Below are 13118 nucleotides of genomic sequence, written 5' to 3'. Positions count from 1 at the left end.
GCTGGGCGTCCCGCTAACTACAGCTGGACATTCAGACTGCGTCATGAAGGCTGTTTGTACCATAGCCATGTATTTGGTTGTGGGGATGCCAGAGGTGAAAGCAAGGCTTTGGGTTCCCTCTGCGTGAACTGTGCAGAGCCGTAGAGCACGTGCAGGATGGCCTCGCCGCTCCTGACCGATGCACCAAGGGACATTTGCTACTACCCTGCTTATGGTGAGGTCTTCTTCTGGGAAAGAAGTCCCAAATTGTTTTCTCTTCTTGACCCTCTTTTTCCTTGCACTCAAGAGCTTTTCTCCTCCTTTGGCCTTCACCCTCAAGACCTTTCCTGAAAGTGACGGCAGCCCTCTCAGCCTTTGTCTTGCTCCTGCTAGTCGTCTTCACCTCAGCTAGATAGTCCCGAAGGTCCCTGGAGGTCCCTGCCAACTCAGCCCTTCTCTTCTCTCCTCTTCTCTTCCCTGCACTCAGGATGAGGCGCAGAACAAGGAGACCACTCTTTGCCTGAAATGCCAGGGGGTTTACAGCTCCAGAAACACTTTCGAGGACACAAATCAAAAGGGATACAAGTAGAAACAGGATTTCATTTTAGTTGACTTAATTTTACTTTATTTTATTTTCTGCCTGGTTATGTTGGTTTATGTTATTTTAGTTTAGTTTCTTTCATGTTATGTTATTGTATTTGATTTTATCAAATTTTCTTTGGGTTTATTTTTTATTATTTTATTTTATGTTGGTTAATCTTACTTTACTTTACCTTGCTTTATGCGTTTTTATTTTATTTTGTTATTTAATGTTATGATTTTATCATTTTATTATTTTATTTTCTCTGATTTTATTTGAGGCTATTTTAGGCCATTTTGCTGAATCTCTTTCAGAGCCGATGCTCACAAGCATTAGCACAATGCGCACGTGTAGGCAGGAGCAGGCTGATGTGTTCTTCAGTTTAGTTGGAAAAATCATGCCCTGCAGTGTGGCAAAGGAAAGCCGCAGAAAGGAGCAGCAGGAATACGGGCCAAGCAGTCCCTCGTTTCTCAACAGTGCAGAAGAACTTGAAGAAGGAGGATGGGTCCCGACCACCCCCAGAAAAGTAGAAGAAGAAGAGGGGTGTGGTGCCCTGGGGTATTTTCCCAAGTAGGACACGGGTCGATGACAAGCACACCTTTTGCCTTCCAAAACTTGCTCCGCTGTGCTTCTTGGCCAGGGAGGCAGGAAAAGCGCTCTCCTGCCTGCCCTGCGCTTGGATCGCATGCAGGGAGAGCTGAAAAGCGGCAGCTGCGGAGGGGGCAGCAAGCCTGGAGCCCTTCCAAGCACAGGCTGTTTTGCACAAGCAAGAACACCTCGGGAAACGGAGCCAAGGCAAGAGCAGAGCTCGCTCCTGCTCCAAACCTGCAATGGGCAAAAGAGCCAGGGAGCGCCAGGGCACGAGCGGCGCCTCGGAGGTGCAAGAGCAGCAGGCAAGAACTGAGCCCCAAGGGCCCAGAGGAGCCCTGACAAGGGGCTGCGCTCAATGCTGTTAGAGAGGAGAAGCAGCAACCCCCCGGGGGCCACCCTGGGCGTCCGCCCTGGGAGTCTAGAAAGCGTCCTCCCCCCGCATGCGGGGCACAAGGGCCACCTTCGTGGAGCAGGAGCAGCAGGCACCTAGCCAAAATGGCCCAAAGGAGCCCTGGCAAGGGGCCGTGCTCAGTGCTGCAGAGGAAGGCAAAAAGCCCCGGGGTCACTTGCTGGCCCAGCGTGGGGGAAAAAGCCTTCGTCCCCCCAGCTGCAGGGCACGAGAGGCCATCTTCGTGGTGCACGAGCAGCAGGCAGTAACCCAGCCAAAAGGGACCAGAGGAGACAGTCCCAGCTGTGTTCCTGTCTGAAACGAAGAAATGTTTTTGCCTGTGTCCTGGTTTCAGCTGGGATAGAGTTGATTTTTTCTTCCCAGTAGCTGGTACAGTGCTGTGTTTTGGATTTAGTATGAGAATAATCTTGAGAACACACTGATGTTTTAGTTGTTGCTAAGTAGTGATTACACGAGTCAAGGACTTTTTAGCTTCCCATGCTCTGCCCAGTTCACAAGAAGCTGGGAGGGGGTACAGCCAGGACAGCTGACCTAGACTGGCCAAAGGGCTATTCCATACCATAGGACGTGATTCTTACTATATAAATTGGGGGAGTTGGATGGGAGGCAGCGATTGGTGCTCAGGAACGGGCTGGGTATCGGTTGGTGGCTGGTGAGCAATTGTATCGTGTATCACTTGCTTTGTATATTATTATTGTATATTATTATTATTATCATCATCATCATCATCATCATCATCATCATCATCATCATTACTACTCCTACTCCTACTCCTACTCCTACTCCTACTCCTACTCCTAGTACTATTCTATTCCATTTTACTTCAATTATTAAACTGTTCTTATCTCAGCCCATGAGTTTTCTGACTTTCACCCTTCCAATGCTCTTCCCCATCCCACTGGGGTGCGGGGAGTGAGCGAGCAGCTGCGTGGTGCTTAGTTGCTGGCTGGGGTTAAACCACGACAGTCCTTCTTGGTGCCCAACATGGGGCACAAAGGGTTTGAGATAACAACAGATTAACCAGAGTGTACTAAGGAATTTGTATCTGTTAACAGTTGCCCGTCATAATTTTGATTCATCTGTTCTCGGTATTAGTCTACTTGATCTGCACCTTGCTCTTGTTTTTGCAGTACGTGTTAAAGATTGGTGTTGGTTTTTGCAGTTTGCTGTTCTCTGCAGTGATTGGTGATGTTTTGCTTTGGAGACTTCTTATTAAAACACTGACCTTGAGTGTTACCTGGTATTTGGGTTTTGTACTGAAGACATTACTGTACTTCGGGTACCACCTCATGGAGACAATTAGCAATTATACCTCCTCCTCTGAGAGGCTTTTTATGGAGGAAATACAGAATGGCACCTTCGCTGCCTTCTTCTATGATTCTTCATCCTTCGTTACAACAACTTTTTTGTATCTCGAACATCCTTCGGTATATTCCTTGGGAATATTGTTTCTGTTTTGTCTAAGGTTAATAAGCATTTTAAGAATATCATCCAGAGATCTGCCCCAAGGCTGGATAGTTACGAGTGGCAGGGTGTGTGGGAGAGTATGGGACATTCACATCCTTGGCATAGACTAACTCAGGAGAGGGTATTTCAAAGACCCAAAAGGGTACCGGTGGGCTTTTGGTATAGCTGCCTTGGAGATGGAGGAAATTAAACAGCTGTCTACCCTGCCTGGTCTCTCAAAGGACCCTTCTATTGTGGGGCTGCTGAGGGCTGAAGAACAAGAGGTGCCAATCGCTACCACAACAGTGCATCGGCGGCAATATCGCACCAACAGAGACTCCCTGATTCCCATCCGTAAGCTGATTCGTCGACTGGAGAGCCAAGGAGTGATCAGCAAGACTCGCTCACCTTTTAACAGTCCCATATGGCCAGTGCGAAAGTCTAATGGAGAGTGGAGACTAACAGGAGACTACCGGGGCCTGAATGAAGTCACGCCACCGCTGAGCGCTGCCGTGCCGGACATGCTGGAATTTCCATACGAACTGGAGTCAAAGGCAGCCAAATGGTATGCCACAACTGACATCACTAATGCGTTTTTCTCTATCCCTTTGGCGCTGGAGTGCAGGCCACAGTTTGCTTTCACTTGGAGGGCCATCCAGTACACCTGGAATCGACTGCCCCAGGGGTGGAAACACAGCCCTACCATTTGCCGTGGACTGATCTAGACTGCATTGGAACAGGGTGAAGCTCCAGAACACCTGCAATACATTGATGACATCATCGTGTGGGGCAACACAGCAGAAGAGGTTTTGAGAAATGGAAGAAAATAGTCCAAATCCTTCTGGAGGCCGGCTTTGCCATAAAAGAAAGTAAGGTCAAGGGACCTGCACAGGAGATCCAGTTTTTAGGAATAAAATGGCAAGACGGACATTGTCAGATCCCACTGGATGTGATCAACAAAATAACAGCCATGTCTCCACCAACCAGCAAAAAGGAAACACAGGCTTTCTTGGGTGTTGTGGGTTGTTGGAGAACGCATATTCCAAATTACAGTCTGATCGTAAGCCCTCTCTATCAAGTGACTCGGAAGAAGAACAACTTAAAATGAGGCCCTGAGCAACGACAAGCCTTTGAACAAATTAAACAGGAGACATTTCATGCAGTCGCCCTTGGGCCAGTCCGGGCAGGACAAGATGAACAAAATGTGCTCTACACTGCAGCCGGGGAGAACGGCCCGACCTGGAGCCTCTGGCAGAAAGCACCAGGGGAGACTTGAAGTCGACCCCTAGGGTTTTGAAGTCGGGGATACAGAGGATCCAAGGCTAGCTATACTCCAACTGAGAAAGAGACATTGGCAGCATATGAAGGTGTTCAAACCACTTCAGAAGTGGCTGGTAGTGAAGCACAGCTCCTCCTGGCACCCCGACTGCCAGTGCTGGGCTGGATGTTCAAAGGGAGGGTCCCCTCTACACATCACGCAACTAACGCTACATGGAGTAAGTGGGTTGCACCCATCACACAACGGGCTCGAATAGGAAACCCCAGTCACCCAGGAATCTTGGAAGTGATCATGGACTGGCCAGAAGGCAAAGATTTCAGAATATCGCCAGAGGGGAGGTGACGCGTGCTGAGGAGGCCCCGCTGTATAATAAACTACCAGAAAATTAGAAGCAATATGCCCTGTTCACTGATGGGTCCTGTTGTCTTGTGGGAAAGCATCGGAGGTGGAAAGCTGCTGTATGGAGTCCTATACGACAAGTTGCAGAAACTGCTGAAGGAGAAGGTGAATCGAGTCAGTTGGCAGAGGTGAAAGCCATCCAGCTGGCTTTAGATATTGCCGAATGAGAAAAGTGGCCAGTGCTCTATCTCTATACTGACTCATGGATGGTGGCAAATGCCCTGTGGGGGCGGTTACAGCAGTGGAAGCAGAGCAACTGGCAGCGCAGAGGCAAACCCATGTGGGCTGCTGCACTGTGGCAAGATATTGCTGCCCGGGTAGAGAGCCTGGTTGTAAAAGTACGTCACGTAGATGCTCACGTACCCAAGAGTCGGGCCACTGAAGAATATCAAAACAATCAGCAGGTGGGTCAGGCTGCTAAGATTGAAGTGGCTCAAGTGGATCTGGACTGGGAACAGAAGGGTGAATTATTTCTAGCTTGGTGGGCCCATGACACCTCAGGCCATCAAGGAAGAGATGCAACATATAGATGGGCTGGTGATCAAGGTGGACCTGACCATGGACACTATTGCACAGCTTAGCCATGAATGTGAAACATGCGCTGCAATCAAGCAAGCTAAGCGGTTCAAGCCTCTCTGGTATGGAGGACAATGGCTGAAATATAGATATGGGGAGGCCTGGCGGATTGATTATATCACAGTCCCACAAACCCGCCAAGGCAAGCGCCATGTGCTTCCAATGGTGGAAGCAGCCGCCGGATGGCTGGAAACATATCCCGTGCCCCATGCCACCGCCCGGAGCACTCCTGGGTCTTGAAAAGCAAGTCCTGTGGCGACAGGGCACCCCAGAAAGAATTGAGTCAGATAACGGGACTCATTTCCAAAACAACCTCATAGACACCTGGGCCAAAGAGCATGGCATTGAGTGGGTATATCACATCCCCTACCACGCAACAGCCTCTGGGAAAATCGAACGTACAATGGACTGTTAAAGACTACACTAAAAGCAATGGGCGGTGGAACATTCAAACATTGGGGTACACATTTAGCAAAGGCCACCTGGTTAGTCAACACTAGGGGATCTGCCAATCGAGCTGGCCCTGCCCAGTCAAGACTTTGACGTACTGTAGAGGGGGATAAAGCCCCTGTAGCGCACCTAAAAAATATGACGGGGAAGACAGTCTAGGTTACTCCTGCCTCAGGCAGAGGTAAACCCATCCGTGGGATTGCTTTTGCTCAAGGACCTGGGTGCACTTGGTAGGTGATGCAGGAGGATGGGGAATTCTGATATATACCTCAAGGGGATTTGATTTGGGGTGAAAATAGCCAATGAACTGAATTGTAGAATGGTAGTTGCTATATAATACCGGATGTCATCACTTCAATGATTACTATGTGCCATATCAACAGTATACAGTAAGAATCACCCAGATTAATGAAGAATGAACTTTGAGGAAACCGAGCAAAGTGCAGTGGTGATGGAACCAGAACGGGCTTCAGCATGCAACAATCCAACACCACACACCATCTCTCCTGCCCTGAAAGACTGTTATGACAGATGGAGCCCAAAGTCATGGACTAAATCAACTCAACAAACATTTTAGAGGGATAGCCTATAGACTAAGGAAATTATGTCTGTGTGTGTGTGTGTGTGTAAAAGTGGTAGTGATTAATTGGAATGTATTCGAAAGCGTAAGACCTGGGCATGACGTATATGGTATGGAATAAGGGGTGGATACTGTCCTGGTTTCAGCTGGGATAGAGTTGATTTTTCTTCCCAGTAGCTGGTACAGTGCTGTGTTTTGGATTTAGTATGAGAATAATGTTGATAACACACTGATGTTTTGGATGTTGCTAAGTAGTGATTACACCAGTCAAGGACTTTTTAGCTTCCCACGCTCTGCCCGGTGCACAAGAAGCTGGGAGGGGGCACAGCCACGACAGCTGACCCAGACTGGCCAAAGGGCTGTTCCATACCGTATGATGTCATGCTCAGTATGTAAACTGGGGGGGAGTTGGCCAGGGGGCAGTGATCGCTGCTCGGGAACAGGCTGGGCATCGGTCGGTGGCTGGTGAGCAATTGCATCGTGTATCACTTGCTTTCTATATTATTATTGTTTATTATTATTATTATTATTATTATTATTATTATTATTATTATTATTATTATTATTATTATTATTATTGTTATTATTGCTCCTCCTCCTCCTATTCTACTTCATTTTACTTCAATTATTAAACTGTTCTTATCTCAACCCATGAGTTTTCTGACTTTCACCCTTCCAATTCTCTCCCCCATCCCACTGGGGTGGGGGGAGTGAGCGAGCGGCTGGGTGGTGCTTAGTTTCTGGCTGGGGTTAAACCACGACAACCTGTCTGAACAAACTGTTCTTTTAGGCAAAACACCATTATTCACATTGAAAACAGCAGAAAATGCTACTGCTTCTGCCCATTCCTGCTACAAAACGACCATAATCACCTCTTAGAAACAACCAGGAAAAAATAATACACACATACACACAAGCACACACATCTCTATACCTAGACCTACCTGAGTGTGAAAAGCTGAGCTGTGACTTGCAGGAGAAGCGTGCTCCTGTGAGACTTCTCGTCCTTGCTCTCCTCCCATCAGCTAGAAATGTGATGAGAAACAATTTCACAAGTTAAGCCCGAAAAGCAGTCGTGCGGTACGAAAAATGCTCATGCAGAACATCCATTTGCTTCAATATACATGTTGTCTCTGTGAACAGCTGCCTCTACATACACCATCACAAAATATCAAACCACTGCAGAAAAAAAAATAATACGTCTTTTACTAAGCATCAAGGAAGCTTATAGTTCTGCTTCATTAGGAGCAGTTTAGCTGATACTCAAAGTAAAACTAAAAATAACGAGAAGCATAACCAAGGTTGTCTTTCAGTCTGTAAAAACACCTACAAAGAAAGAGCCCTAACAAGTTAAACCAATTCTGAGTCTTGGATCTCAGGCCCAAGAGAAACCTGCAGCCCAATGAAGAAGATGATTGAAAAAGAAAAGGCAGTGGCTCGCTCAGTGCATGACTTGCCGCAGTACACAGCAGAGGCTTTAGCAGAAAGAGACCATTTCTGATTGACAGCGTTTAATCTAGAAATGATTGAATGGGTGAGGAGGGGAAAAAAAAAAATTACCACCACCTTCTTTTCATCATGAATTCCCAGAGCAGGCATGTGCCTTTAGATGTGCACACAAATATTCTCCGTTCTGGAATTTAAAATACCTTAAAGTTGGGAACAAGGTGGACATTTGCTCATCTTCATCCCAAGAGACGTAATTCGGCTTTGCTCTGGATGGGCAATGGTGCTCCACTTACAATCTTGTGCTACTACGGTGCATAAAGCCTCCACATCCCACCCTGAGATTAGAACCATCTTTAGGATTATTTTGTAAAAATTCCTTGGATAAAATTAAGCAGTATCAACACAGTAGCACCTTAGACAGCAACTATCTTTAACCTCAGGACCCGGAAGAATGATGGAGAAGATCATGCTGGGTGCCACTGAAAGACTTGTAAAGAACAATGCAATCATCAGGCACAGTCAAGACGGGTTCACAAAGGGCAAGCCCTGTCTAACTAATTTGATATCCTTCTACGATAAGGTCACCCGCCTAGTGGGTGAAAGGATGGCGGTGGATGCAGTTTTTCTGGGTTTTAGTAAGGCTTTTGGCACTGTCCCTCACAGCATCCTTCTGGACAAGTCACCCAGCTGTGAGATGAGCAGGTAGACGGTGCGCTGGGTGAAGAACTGGCTGAACGGCAGGGCTCAAAGGGTTGCAGTGAATGGGGCTCCATCTGGCTGGCAACCAGTCACCAGCGGTGCTCCTCCAGGCTCAATTCTAGGGCCAGTTCTGTTCAATCCTTTTCTCAATGATCTGGATGCAGGAGTTGAATGCGCCCTTAGGAAGTCTGGGGATGATACGGAAGTGGGAGGTGCTGCTGACTCTCTCGAGGGACAAGAGGTCTTGCAGAGGGGTCTGGACAGGTGGGAGCACTGGGCAATCATCAACGGCGTGAAACTGAACAAGACCAAATGCCGGATTCTGCACCTGGGACGGAGTAACGCCGGGCACAAGTCTAAATTGGGAGAGCAGCCCTGCAAAAGGGGTCTGCAGGTGCTGGGTGACAGCAGGCTCAACAGGAGGCAGCAGTGTGCCCTGGCAGCCAAGAGGGCAAACCGCATCGTGGGGTGCATCAAACACAGTGTAACCAGCCGGTCGGAAGAGGTGATTATCCCGCTGTATTTAGTGCTGGTGCGGCCTCACCTTGAGGATTGTGTGCGGTTCTGGGCCCCACCATTTCAAAAGGATGTCAAAGTACGTGAATGCGTGCCGAGAAGGGCAGCAAAGCTGAGGAAGTGGCTGGAAGGTGTGTCCCATGAAGAGGGGCAGAGGACACTGGGCTTATCTATTTTGGAGAGAAGGAGGGTGAGGGGCGACCTCACGGCTCTCGACAGCTTCCTGAGGAGGGGAAGTGGAGCGGGAGGTGCTGATCTCTTCTCCCTGGTACCCAGACTGCACTCTCCCAAAGTCCAATACTATCTCCCTGGGCCGCTGGTCTGGTGCCGACTAGCAATACCAAACGTCCATGCATTCCTACCACACCAAAGGTGCCAGGACCAAAAGCTCTTGCTGCTCTTCCAGTATCCAGGCAACCGCATTCACTGCCCCACAAACGCTGGGGCTGTCTCTTTCTGTACACTCCCAAAGTCCAATACTATCTGCCTGGGCCGCTGGTCCAGAGACGACTAGCAATAGCGAACGTCCAGGGATTCCTCCCACACCAAAGGTGCCCGGACCAAAAGGTCCTGCTGCTCCTCCAGTATCCAGGCAACTGCATTCACTGCCCCACAAACGCTGGCGCTGTCTCTTTCTGCACTCTCCCAAAGTCCAATACTATCTGCCTGGGCTGCTGAGCAGGAGCCAGCCAGCTATTCCGAACGTCCAGGGATTCCTCCCACACCAAAGGTGCCGGGACCAAAAGCTCTTGCTGCTCTTCCAGTATCCAGGCAACTGCATTCACTGCCCCACAAACGCTGGCGCTGTCTCTTTCTGCACTCTCCCAAAGTCCAATACTATCTGCCTGGGCCGCTGGTCCAGAGCTGAATAGCAATATGGAACGTCCAGGGATTCCTCCCACACCAAAGGTGCCGGCACCAAAAGCTCTTGCTGCTCTTCCAGTATCCAGGCAACTGCATTCACTGCCCCACAAACGCTGGGGCTGTCTCTTTCTGCACTCTCCCAAAGTCCAATACTATCTGCCTGGGCTGCTGAGCCGGAGCCAGCTCACCAATTCCGAACGTCCAGGGATTCCTCCCACACCAAAGGTGCCGGGACCAAAAGCTCTTGCTGCTCTTCCAGTATCCAGGCAACTGCATTCACTGCCCCACAAACGCTGGGGCTGTCTCTTTCTGCACTCTCCCAAAGTCCAATACTATCTGCCTGGGCTGCTGAGCCGGAGCCAGCTCACCAATTCCGAACGTCCAGGGATTCCTCCCACACCAAAGGTGCCGGCACCAAAAGCTCTTGCTGCTCTTCCAGTATCCAGGCAACTGCATTCACTGCCCCACAAACGCTGGCGCTGTCTCTTTCTCTACTCTCCCAAAGTCCAATACTATCGGCCTGGGCCGCTGGTCCAGAGCCGTCCAGCAATAGCGAACGTCCAGGGATTCCTCCCACACCAAAGGTGCCGGCACCAAAAGCTCTTGCTGCTCTTCCAGTATCCAGGCAACTGCATTCACTGCCCCACAAACGCTGGCGCTATCTCTTTCTGCACTCTCCCAAAGTCCAATACTATCTGCCTGGGCTGCTGAGCCAGAGCCACCTCACCAATTCCGACCGTCCAGGGATTCTTCCCACACCAAAGGTGCCCGGACCAAAAGCTCTTGCTGCTCTTCCAGTATCCAGGCAACTGCATTCACTGCCCCACAAACGCTGGGGCTGTCTCTTTCTGCACTCTCCCAAAGTCCAATACTATCTGCCTGGGCTGCTGAGCCGGAGCCAGCTCACCAATTCTGAACGTCCAGGGATTCCTCCCACACCAAAGGTGCTGGGACCAAAGCTCTTGCTTCTTCTCCAGTATCCAGGCAACCGCATTCACTGCCCCACAAACGCTCGGGCTGTCTCTTTCTCTACTCTCCCAAAGACCAATACTATCTCCCTGGGCCGCTGGTCTCGTGCCGACTAGCAATACCAAACGTCCATGCATTCCTCCCACACCAAAGGTGCCAGGACCAAAAGCTCTTGCTGCTCTTCCAGTATCCAGGCAACCGCATTCACTGCCCCACAAACGCTGGGGCTGTCTCTTTCTGTACACTCCCAAAGTCCAATACTATCTGCCTGGGCCGCTGGTCCAGAGACGACTAGCAATAGCGAACGTCCAGGGATTCCTCCCACACCAAAGGTGCCCGGACCAAAAGCTCCTGCTGCTCCTCCAGTATCCAGGCAACTGCATTCACTGCCCCACAAACGCTGGCGCTGTCTCTTTCTGCACTCTCCCAAAGTCCAATACTATCTGCCTGGGCTGCTGAGCAGGAGCCAGCCAGCTATTCCGAACGTCCAGGGATTCCTCCCACACCAAAGGTGCCGGCACCAAAAGCTCTTGCTGCTCTTCCAGTATCCAGGCAACTGCATTCACTGCCCCACAAACGCTGGCGCTGTCTCTTTCTGCACTCTCCCAAAGTCCAATACTATCTGCCTGGGCTGCTGAGCCGGAGCCAGCTCACCAATTCCGAACGTCCAGGGATTCCTCCCACACCAAAGGTGCCGGGACCAAAAGCTCTTGCTGCTCTTCCAGTATCCAGGCAACTGCATTCACTGCCCCACAAACGCTGGGGCTGTCTCTTTCTCTACTCTCCCAAAGTCCAATACTATCTGCCTGGGCCGCTGGTCCAGAGCCGACTAGCAATAGCGAACGTCCAGGGATTCCTCCCACACCAAAGGTGCCGGGACCAAAAGCTCTTGCTGCTCTTCCAGTATCCAGGCAACTGCATTCACTGCCCCACAAACGCTGGGGCTGTCTCTTTCTGCACTCTCCCAAAGTCCAATACTATCTGCCTGGGCTGCTGAGCCAGAGCCAGCTCAGCAATAGCGAACGTCCAGGGATTCCTCCCACACCAAAGGTGCCCGGACCAAAAGCTCTTGCTGCTCTTCCAGTATCCAGGCAACTGCATTCACTGCCCCACAAACGCTGGGGCTGTCTCTTTCTGCACTCTCCCAAAGTCCAATACTATCTGCCTGGGCTGCTGAGCCGGAGCCAGCTCAGCAATTCCGAACGTCCAGGGATTCCTCCCACACCAAAGGTGCCGGCACCAAAAGCTCTTGCTGCTCTTCCAGTATCCAGGCAACTGCATTCACTGCCCCACAAACGCTGGGGCTGTCTCTTTCTGCACTCTCCCAAAGTCCAATACTATCTGCCTGGGCCGCTGGTCCAGAGCCGACTAGCAATAGCGAACGTCCAGGGATTCCTCCCACACCAAAGGTGCCGGGACCAAAAGCTCTTGCTGCTCTTCCAGTATCCAGGCAACTGCATTCACTGCCCCACAAACGCTGGCGCTGTCTCTTTCTGCACTCTCCCAAAGTCCAATACTATCTGCCTGGGCTGCTGAGCCGGAGCCAGCTCAGCAATTCCGAACGTCCAGGGATTCCTCCCACACCAAAGGTGGCAAAACCAAAAGCTCTTGCTGCTCTTCCAGTATCCAGGCAACTGCATTCACTGCCCCACAAACGCTGGCGCTGTCTCTTTCTGCACTCTCCCAAAGTCCAATACTATCTGCCTGGGCTGCTGAGCCGGAGCCAGCTCACCAATTCCGAACGTCCAGGGATTCCTCCCACACCAAAGGTGCCGGGACCAAAAGCTCTTGCTGCTCTTCCAGTATCCAGGCAACTGCATTCACTGCCCCACAAACGCTGGGGCTGTCTCTTTCTGCACTCTCCCAAAGTCCAATACTATCTGCCTGAGCCTCTGGTCCAGAGCTGAATAGCAATATGGAACGTCCAGGGATTCCTCCCACACCAAAGGTGCCGGCACCAAAAGCTCTTGCTGCTCTTCCAGTATCCAGGCAACTGCATTCACTGCCCCACAAACGCTGGGGCTGTCTCTTTCTGCACTCTCCCAAAGTCCAATACTATCTGCCTGGGCTGCTGAGCCGGAGCCAGCTCACCAATTCCGAACGTCCAGGGATTCCTCCCACACCAAAGGTGCCGGCACCAAAAGCTCTTGCTGCTCTTCCAGTATCCAGGCAACTGCATTCACTGCCCCACAAACGCTGGCGCTGTCTCTTTCTGTACTCTCCCAAAGTCCAATACTATCTGCCTGGGCTGCTGGTCCAGAGCCAACTAGCAATAGCGAACGTCCAGGGATTCCTCCCACACCAAAGGTGCCGGCACCAAAAGCTCTTGCTG

The 13118-nt window shown here is 50.4% G+C and overlaps 1 long non-coding RNA gene across 2 annotated transcripts in view; it reads left to right on the top strand.

Moving 5' to 3' along the window:
- LOC148056184 (uncharacterized) overlaps positions 1-4564 on the top strand; it is a 53871-nt gene extending 49307 nt beyond the window's left edge. The window contains exon 9 of one of the 2 annotated variants that reach the window (XR_015703626.1): positions 3248-4564. This is a non-coding gene — a long non-coding RNA (uncharacterized LOC148056184). Of the gene's footprint in view, positions 1-466; positions 1691-3247 lie in introns of those variants that run through there. The other variant, XR_015703625.1, reaches the window with a different exon arrangement.
- Positions 4565-13118: the final 8554 nt, after the last annotated feature.

The sequence above is a fragment of the Nipponia nippon genome, unplaced genomic scaffold (genome assembly GCF_047370975.1).
Source record: "Nipponia nippon isolate SJK-2023a ecotype South Korea unplaced genomic scaffold, ASM4737097v1 scaffold_16, whole genome shotgun sequence".
NCBI classification, from domain to species: domain Eukaryota; kingdom Metazoa; phylum Chordata; class Aves; order Pelecaniformes; family Threskiornithidae; genus Nipponia; species Nipponia nippon.
The sequence above is the reverse complement of the archived record's forward strand: the minus strand, read 5'-3'. Positions and strand labels throughout refer to the sequence as shown.